The sequence below is a fragment of the Mesoplodon mirus genome (assembly GCF_964341445.2).
Source record: "Mesoplodon mirus genome assembly, chromosome: 9".
In the NCBI taxonomy this organism is placed as follows: domain Eukaryota; kingdom Metazoa; phylum Chordata; class Mammalia; order Artiodactyla; family Ziphiidae; genus Mesoplodon; species Mesoplodon mirus.
Window position 1 is genome coordinate 94,948,696 of NC_138985.1, and position 10,154 is coordinate 94,958,849.

At 46.9% G+C, this 10,154-nt stretch overlaps 1 long non-coding RNA gene across 1 annotated transcript in view; it reads left to right on the forward strand.

The window, feature by feature from the left end:
* The first annotated feature begins 258 nt into the window (after positions 1–258).
* Positions 259–10,154, forward strand: part of LOC309810730 — a 15,079-nt gene continuing 5,183 nt past the window's right edge. The window contains exons 1-2 of the long non-coding RNA XR_014295050.1: positions 259–340; positions 1,274–1,414. This is a non-coding gene — a long non-coding RNA (uncharacterized lncRNA). The remainder of the gene's footprint in view (positions 341–1,273; positions 1,415–10,154) is intronic.

The window sequence follows — 10,154 nt, forward strand, 5'->3', positions numbered from 1 at the left end:
CATGGCTGGATGAGTAAGCCTCAATTCCTGGCTTTGGGAGAGCATTTCCCGGCATGGCAAGTCCTCTGCAGCTGCTTCCCTCACACACATTTGCTCAAGTTCAAGTGCAGACATTTCTGTGGGTTGTCAGTGTTCCCAGTGAGGCCCCACCTTCCACCCTGAGGCACCCTTCGGTACAGGCCCAAGCTGGACAGGGCCAGCAGGGTTGGTCAGAGATGTGTCTGGAAGGGGCGAGACCCTGAGTGGCGTTCTGGGCCAGAGCTATTCAAAGCATAGCCCATGACTGAAGCCTGTCCACAAACTGATACTCACCCATGATGATACAGGATGGAAATTGAGAGTAAGTGTTGAGAAACTTTTATAGCTGTTAGAAAGAGTCCTCTTACGACTGTTGAATTTACAATTATAAAATTGGGTCTTGTCAGTTGTACTTTTTTGTTTCTTTTCATTTTTCTCATTTGTTTTCATCGTGTTTTATAAAAACGTGGGACTGCTATGAAATGAAAATTTTTACAAAGAGAAAGTAGTCTTTCATCTCAGGTAGCTGGAGGAGCATTTTCTTAAATGCTCAGAGGGTGTGTCCTAAAAGAACATATGGAAGAGCCTGAGCAGGGTCTCTGATAAGTCAGGGGCTGTTGCTGCCTGCACTTGGCAATTTTTAGAGACACTGAGCAAAACAGTCTAATTGTAGTTTCCATAGTTACCAGCTACCACCGAGGAGAACATGAGCAGATTTTAAAGGGAAAAGCCAGGCACAGGCAGAAGTCAGAAAGGTGGGGAGGATGCTGGGCCCCAGAGGAATCTGGGCCAGAGGGGGCGGCCACCACTATACATAGCTGAGGCCTTCAAGTTGTTTTGATCCCAGAGGCAGATGCCCTGGAAACCTAGTGATGGCACATCGCCCTTGCAGCTGCCCATGAAGGACATGAGGCAGGCTGACAAGAGGCCTTCATCACAGCAGCAGGGTGGATTACCCTTCAGGGGTCCCACTCTCTGGCCCTGTCCCAGTGGCAGCTCCAGAAGAGTCACCCTCTTTTGCCACCATGCAGCCCGCTATCTATGGACCTCCACCCAAAGCAAAGTTAGCAGTAAGGGAAAGGCGGCAGGAAGCGTCCTGTACCAGCCCCACCGGCCTTTGTGCTCAAGCTTGGGTCTAGGATTTGAGGCCAGCCTCTCTTCCACTGTCATCGATTGGGGTCAGTGCTGTAGGCCATCCAGCTGCCTCACGTGTTCAATCATTTGCTCATTCCTTCTTTCATGCTTCACTCAACAGACGTTTCTAGAGCACTTGCTTGGGGCCAGGCACTGTCCCAAGATGCTGGAGATGCAGCAGAGCCCAAGCAGAGAAGGTCCCTGCCTTCACGGAGCTCATATTCTAATGGGAGAGACCGATGATGGAAGCATAAACCACAAGGTGAGGTGATGGTACATTCCACTGGCCTCGGGGTGGGGCATTGGGCCAGGAGGGGCTGTGGCGATGGCGGAAACGTTTACACACAGTCTTTAGTATTTGAAGGGATGTGAAGGGCCAAAACACAGGCGCAGAAAGAAGACTGGGGTTGGCAGTGTGATTCATGGGGTCTGTAGGGAGCGCCACATGAGCCGGGGCTCAGTAAATGCTTGTCAACTGAATCTGTGGAGCCTCAGAAATCAGTGCTTTGTAAGTCCCTCTTGGCCCACATCTGCATGACCCTGAACCCTAGAGAGGCCCTTCCTACCCACTGGGTTTCAGGCAGGACTCAGGTTTCCAACAAGCTCTGGAAATTCCACCCAAAAGCCCACCTGGGCCACCAGCCACCAGAGGGCGCTGGTGCTGCTCCTTGACAAAGAGAAGGCCTGATGTTGTTTAGGAAAATATTTGAATTATGTGAAATACGAAGCAGTCCCGCCTCAGAGTTATAGGCTTGTAAATCATGCTGGGGAGAAAAAGGGCCAGGGGGACGGGGAGATGTGGGATGTGAGTTTATGATCTCTCCAGAAGCCCTTGATGGAATGACAGCCTCGTAACTCACTGGGGCCCACTCCTTCCTCCACCTGGGTTCAGCTCCTCCTCTGGGCACCCCCGGGGAAGATTGATCAGGGTGCCAACGATGAGAGCCTTGCTTGGTAGAGGCCTTAGGCAGGCCCCTCTAGGCTCTCTGGGGAACGTGAGGGGAGGTGGCCATCATGACTGTTTATGCATTGGGTGCTGGCAGCTGGCCTCAGTTTTAGTGACTCCGTGGGGCTATATCCATGTGAGTTCCAAAGGACCGAGACTGAAGAGGCCAGCATGAGCTGCAGGACCCAAACACCAGATGGAAAGGGCTCTGTGGGGTTCCATGGGGAGGCGGCCACTATCTGCAAGGTCCCATGGACCCACACAGTAAGGATGCTGCATCTCTCTTTGGATGAGGTAGCGTGTCATGCCGCTTCTCCCTCATCTGGGCCATGTCTCCAGTTGGCCCTTTAACAAAACGGCCACCACCAGCCTCTTATCAGGGAACGAATACACAGCACGGCCGCAGAAGAGCTCACAGACTGAGAGCGGACCGTGTGCTGAGGCAACTGGCACTGACCTTCCTCCAGCTGGGGAGATATGCCCATGGGAGGAGGAGGGAGTGGCTGACAATATGCCTACCATCCCCTGCCTCTAGCTGTGGCCTCTATCATGTCCAGGGTTTTAAAAAAGGGCCATGGGAAGTGCGTTTCCAATGGCAAGTCAGTGACAAACTGTTAAAAATAGCTTTCAAAAACCCTAAAGACTCCACCAAAAAACTATTAGAAATAATGAATGAGGGCTTCCCTGGTGGCACAGTGGTTAAGAATCCGCCTGCCAATGCAGGGGACGGGTTCAATCCCTGGTCTGGGAAGATCCCACATGCCGTGGAGCAGCTAAGCCCGTGTGCCATAACTACTGAGCCTGCACTCTAGAGCCCACGAGCCACAACTACTGAGGCCTGCGTGCCTAGAGCCCATGCTCTGCAACAAGAGAAGCCATGGCAATGAGAAGAGAAGCCCACGTACCACAACGAAGAGTAGCCCCTGCTCACTGCAACTAGAGGAAGCCCTCACACAGCAGTGAAGACCCAAAAATAAATTAATTAAATTTAAAAAAAAAGAAATAATGAATACAACAAAGTTGCAGGATACCAATCAATATACAAAAATCTGTTGCATTTCTATATGCTAACAATGAGCTAACAAAAAGAGAAACTGAGAAGACAATCCCATTTACAATCACAATAAAAAGAATAAAATACCTAGGAATAAATATAACCAAGGAGGTGAAAGACATGTACACTGAAAACTGTAAGACATTGTTGAAAGAAATTGAAGAAGACACAAATAAATGGAAAGATATTCCATTTTCATGGATTGGAAGAATTAGCATTGTCAAAATGTCCATATTACCTAAAGCAATCTACAGATCCAGTGTGATCCCTATCAAAATCTCAAGGACATTTTTCACAGAAATAGAGTAAAACATTCTAAAATTTATACAGAACCATGTAAGGCCTCAAATAGCAAAAGCAGTCCTGAGGAAAAAAGAATAAAGCTGGAGGCATCACATTGCCTGACTTCAGGCTATTTAATAAAGCCATAGTAATCAAAACAGCATGGTATTGGCAGAAAAATGATGCATAGATCAATGGAACAGAATTGAGAGCCCATAAATAAACCCATGCATATATGGACAATTAATTTATGACAAAGGAGCAAAGAACATACAACAGAGAAAAGTAGTCTCTTCAATAAACGGTGCTGCGAAAACTGGACAGTTGCATACAAAAAAATGAAACTAGACTACCATCTCATACCGTACAGAAATATTAACATAAAATGGATCAAAGACTAGAATGTAAGACCTGGAACCATAAAACTCCTAGAAAAAAACATAGGCAATATGCTCTTTGACATTGTTCTTAGCAATATCTTTCTAGATATGTCTCCTCAGGCAGTGGAAACCAAACAAATACTGTATGTTATCACTTATATGTGGAATCTAAAAAATAATACCAATGAATGTATATGCAAAACAGAAACAGACTCACAGGTATAGAAAACAAACTAGTGGTTATCAAAGGGAAGAGGGAATGGAAGGGGCAAATTAAGGATGTGGGACTAAGAGAGATAAACTACTATGTATAAAATAGATAAGCTACAAGGATATATTGTGTAGCACAGGGGATTTTAGCCATTATCTTGTAATAACTTTTAATGGAGTGTAAGCTGTAAAAATACTGAATCACTAGGCTGTACACCTGAAACTAAGTAGTAATGTAAATCAACTACAATTCAAAAAACCCAGTAAAAAATAAAAACAAAGTAAATGAACACACCAAACCAAACAGTAAGAAACACGTAGCTACAGAAAACAGAGTAGTGGCTACCAGAGGGGAGGGGGCAGGAGGGAGGATAACAGATGGAAACTGAATTTTTGGTGGTGAGCACATTGTAGGGTGTAGAGAAGTAGAAACATAATGCTGCACACGTGAAGCTTACAGAAGGTTTGAAATCAATGTTACCTCAATTAAAAAAAATAGCTACCTTTCTTGAAGTACTACATGTCAGACATCGTGTACATAATCACATTTTCTCACAGATTCTCACAATTATCTCACAAATTATTTCCATTTCACCGATGAGGGGAGTGAGGCATAGAGATGTAAATCAGTTTGTCTAAGCCACACACAGACAGCTAAGTACGGTGTTGAAGATTAGAACCCAGATCCCTCTGTCACTCTTGGGCATCCCGCCAGGGAGCCTGCCAGCATCTCATCCCTGTGAATGTCAGTCCCTAAACCTGTCGGCTGAATTCCCATTCAACTTCTATTCCTCTCTGCCTGCTTTAGTTCACAGTGGCGGTCCAGTGCCTATCCTTTCTCATTTTCTCTGCGATGTCTTTTGCATTTACAATGCTCTGGTGATAACCCACTATTGAGAGAGAGGGAGAGAGAAGCTCTTTGTTTAGAGTTTGTGGTAATATAGTGCAATCAAGAGCATAAGCTTTAGAGTCAGAGAAACCTAGGTTCACATTCCAGCTCCGTCACCTCTATCATTTGCCATTTGTGGGACTGGAGTTGTTATCGCTTTGAGCCTCAATGTACTCATCCATAAAATGGGTGTAGTAGTGACAACTACTGCATAAGGCTGGATCCTGAGAATTGAATGAGGTAATGTATGTAAGTGATACCTCAACTCACTTTATAAAATCATCTCTCTGAGAAAGTTCTTTGTGGCCTGGGAGCTGATGACCCTCTGTCACAGGGCATTAAATCAGGGTTACAGTCTTACCCTCCACTTGTATTCTCTTCTTCATCTCCTCCCAGTATCTTATCAACCCTAAGGGACCTAATTTTTTTTAATTGATGGGATACAAAAGACTAAGGTCATTTAGAAAACCCTGTCTTCAGGATCAGTTTGGTTTCATTACATGATATCCTCTTTGGGTACCTGATCTTGCGGCCCAGTGCTTTAGAGAAAACAGCAGGCATTTATCTTATTACTATGTATCCAGCATTGAGTTCAGAAGAAAAGAAATGTTAAGACCCGGTCTATTACTGAGTTGAGGAGACGGGACATAAGAAAGAGGTGAAATTATTAGGGAATAAAATTATCATGTACATATCAGCACTGGTTCTGTTAAAATAAAGTGCTGAGTGGTGTTATTAACAGGCAATTCGAGGCTATAGCCATCCAGGATACGATGCTAATTGTGTGGTGCAGGAGAGAAGGGCATAGGTGCATGGGGAGGTTGAGTAGTAACCAGTCCTGCTGAGAAGTCACCTGTGAATGTGCTGAGTCACAGAGCCAGTGGGCGCATCCAGCCCTCACCAACGTCCAGCTTTTGGTGTCGCTTGATGTCCTTGTCTCATATATGTCAGTCACAGCTTTCAAGGTGGAATAAAAACTTGGTTTGATGGTGAATAATGGGAAGGAGGTTGGCGATGGCAGTAATGGAAAGGTGAAGAGGTGGAGGAAGACTGAGGGCTCCTCCCAAGAAAAGACTTGGTGAAATGACTTTGATCTCACTTGTGCAGAATTATTAAGGGTTTTAAAGGATTACATATTGCACTGTAGACCTCCCTCGTGCCCGACCTCATACCCTCTTGACCACATTTCAGCCCCAGCTGTTGCCATAGCAACCAGGTGGCATGCATGTAGCCTGACAGCATCTATTTTCAGGACAGACCCTGCATACCCCTTGCCTCTGCCCCAGGGCACCACCACTGTGCCTGCCACTGGGGTCCCTGGGGGGAGCCACGTAGCCATTGCTACACACTCGCAAATCTTAAAAGTCTGAAGGATTAAACAGCCACTGGGCAGCCTTCAAGCTCTGGGGGATGGGAGCCAGTGGACACGGTCTGAGGTGCTGTTTCTGGAGGGCCCTTTCTAGTGGGTTACCTGCTGCCCACAGTGGAGACCTGCTTGATAATCCACCCTTGAGTTGTCTTGTCTTCTCTCCCTTACCCCACTCCTGTTTCTCAGGACCACCTCCCCTAATAAACCCCCTACTCGTAAGCCCTTGTCTCAGGTTCTGCTTTGGGGGAAAACTCAGGCATTTATCATTTTCAGTTATCCACTTCTGTACTTTATTGGGAAGCTATATTCTACACTTGCATTTCAGGATTTGGGTAGAGATTCTTGCACTAACTTTATTCATTCATGTAACTGACACTTAGCGTGACTGCTATACGCTGGGTCCTGTCCCATGAGCTAGGTCCAGAGAGAGAACAGGTGGGGTTTTTCCTTCAGGTGCCTGTCACTCCATACTAAAGCCACCATCCACTAAAGCTTGTAAGGTGTCAGGACCCGCTTTAAGTCCTTTGAAAGCCTTACCTCACTTGATCCTCTCAACAGCTCTGTGAGGAAGGCGTTATTATTCCCATCTTTACAGATGAGAAGACCAAGATTTAGAGACAGGAATTTGCTCCAGGTGGCAGGACTGGACAGTGATGGGCAGGGTCTTCGCCATTACTCTACCCAGAAAACATGTTCAGGCAACAAAAGGAAGACTGAGGTCACAGCTGTCTGGACAGGTGGGGTGCTCACACAGTTCCGAGTAGGGGCCATATGCCCCCTGTGTTGCCCCTGGGAATTCATACAGCTGGAGGCAAACCACAGATGAAGAAGGAATGATAAGAGTACTGAGGGGTCAGGGGCAGTGCAGGCAGGCCCATGGGGAGGGGGCGCCACGAGCCAGTCCTCACAGTGGACGCACTCCTGGTGGATGGGGCCGAGAGCGCATCCCTAGTGACCTGCCAGCCTCCCTTCCCTTACCGCTCTGCTTCCTGTACCCCCCAGGCCCTGCCTTTGCATCACTAGAGTTGGACAGGCTTAACCAGGGGTGGTTGGGGAACTTGGCAGGTGGGAAAGCAGCAGCCCAGGTCTGTACTCCAAAGTGGAACAGGGATAAGAATGGCCCCCCTTCTGTTGGGGGGCATGAGTTTCTCCCCTGCCTGTATTTTAGAGGGATCATCAGGCCTCTGTTAGAATCAGCCAGCAGTAGGTGCTGCCGAGAGCAGCCAGCCTGTGTGTGTGGACAGGCCTTTGTAGGCATCACAAGGAGCTGTCATTTACGGTCCCCTCGAGGTGGCTGCCGTCTGGAGTGAGGACCTGGGTAGAGAACATGGTCTGTGCCCCAGTAAGGATGAGTTCTTTGCCTTCTTGAGAAGTTGGTCATTATTGAAATTCCTAGAAGACTATAGGCTGTGTTTTAAAACGACCTTGGTTGGATGCATCCCGGGATGGTCCATATAGCCTCTCCCGAGGCGAGTGCCGCGACCTGCACCTGGGGCTGAACGCTCTCCACCAGGGCAGGCGGGCTGCGAGAAGACCAGGCAGAAAACCTCCCGCACAGAGTTGGCGACAGGTGCTGTCCTCCCCCAGCCTCTTCCTTCTGATTCCTCTCTCCCGATCCTTCCCGCCCGCACGCTGCCCCAAGTTCCTTCCTTCCTCTTCTCTATGGAGCTGTGCCTTCTTTTTCTGTCTTCCACTTCTTTCCTAATCTGTCCAAAATCCAGCTCAGGAAAATTAGGAACTTCCACAGAATGATTCACATTGAGTGTAAATGGCCAGTAATACCTTTAAACAAATAAAAGAGTTCGGTCAAAAGAATAATTCTCTGTAGGTGAAAGGTGAGACTCCACACATCCAGCTGTCAACTAAGGAGCTAACTGTCGGTCAGGTTAAATTTCTTGTACCTTGTAATGCACAGGATAGTCTAGGTTATGCTGCAGTAACAAACAGCTCTCACCCCTCAGGGACTCAAAACAGCAAAGGTTTATTTTTTACCCGTACTACTACATAACCATCAGGGTCATCTGGTGGCTCTGCTCTGTGACATCGTTGTTCTCACTCTGTGGTCCAGGCTGAGGGAGCCTTGCAGGGGACCTACATCACAGGCGTTCAGATTTCATTGGCCCAAAGCAAGGGGCTTGGCCAGCTCACCTTTATTAGGTGGGAAACTGTAATGCTCATTCAGGGAGGGGAAGTGGGAATTGTTGAACAGTGTCACAGTCTACCAGATGTCCCTATGTGTGGGTCCAACCTCATACACCTGCCTTCAGCTTTAGCAGATACTCCCAGCAGCACCGCAGGCTTGGGGTCAGCATTCAAGGTGGGACTTTTGTTAAAAGCAGGGCAGGTTTAGAGAAGGTGATGGTGTGGAAGTGACCTGCTCCTATCTCCATTCACCCTGCTCAGCCAGGAGCCGCTCTGCCAATCAGGGAGAGGTTTCGACCACAACACCTGCTCTTTTCACCTGCCAGAGACAGCCACCAGCTACAGCTCAAGGAATTAGTTTCTTAAAGATAAAACATTCATGGCAGGGGGTGTGTGGCCAAATATGGAAAATAATGGAGAGCATGTCAGTCAAAGTTGTGAAGCTAATCAAGGGACCAACTTTGTGGCTGGTCGCTTTCCCCTAGTCCTCCTGCCTTTGTCCCCTCTTTCATCTGTTCTTGATTTGCTGTGATTTACTCTGTGCTGGGTACTTGTTAAACTTGGGTAACATTCGTTCAGCTGAGATATGGACTCTGCCTTCAATAATCTCACAGTCTGATGATCAAAAATATACATATTTCATAAGGTGTTAGATATTTAGTCTTTTGCAGTGATAAATAAGGAATCTGTTATGGACTGAGTTATGTCCCTCCAAAATTCATATGTTGAAGCTCTAACCCTCAGTGTGACTGAAGTTGGGAGATGGGACCTTTAAGGAGGTAATTAAGGTTAAATGAGCTCATAAGAGTGGGACTCTATAATCTGATAGGACTTGTGTCCTTATAAGAAGAGACAGCAGAGATCTTTTTCCAAACACACACACAGAAGAAAGACCATGTGAGGACACAGAAGGTGGCTGTTTGCAAGCCAGGAAAAGTGGTCTCACCAGAAACCAACCCTGGCACCTTGAATTTGCACTTCCAGCCTTCAGAACCATGAGAAAATAAATGTCTGTTGTTTAAGCCACACAATCTGATCTGTTATGGCAGCCCAAGCTGACTCTAAATTTGTTACTGAGGCCCAGGCCCAATCCACTCTTTCGTTTGTATGATATCATTTTTATGACTAGTAATAGTACTCCATGCATGTGTGACCCTTCATAATACCCCAGGTTTTTTGCACTTTAGTTACAGGAATCTGTCCTCCCCACAGTCTCCTGGATTTCATAGTGCAGTTAGACGTGTCTGCAGTTTATGGATAAGGAAACAAAATCACAGAGAAATGATATGCTCAAGGTCACAGTGACTGATTGTGATAAAATATGAGATCATATAGGTAAAGGAGTCTGAGGACAGGGCAGGAACTGGGTCATGTGTGGAATCCCAATCTGAACTTTCCACCACAGCCTGCTTCACTCTTTAGGAGAAGGAAACACATCTCCTTCCTATTCATGAAGTATACTTTCTGTGTGAGTCTTAACCACCAAGACAAACAAGCAAACAAAAAACAACCCACAGAACCTCTGGCTGATGTCAGTCCTTTTGGTTTGTGCTAGACCTTGAGGTCACTGACTCCCAGGAGCCTCGGGTTTGGTGGCTGCGGGGGCAGCAGGAGATCAGTCTGTCTTACATCTCCCCACACTTCTCTTTCCTTTCTTCCTTTCTTAATTATCCTTTCTCTGTGTGTTTCTGCCTCTCCTTCCTGATCCTGCTTCCTTTCCGATTCTCTTT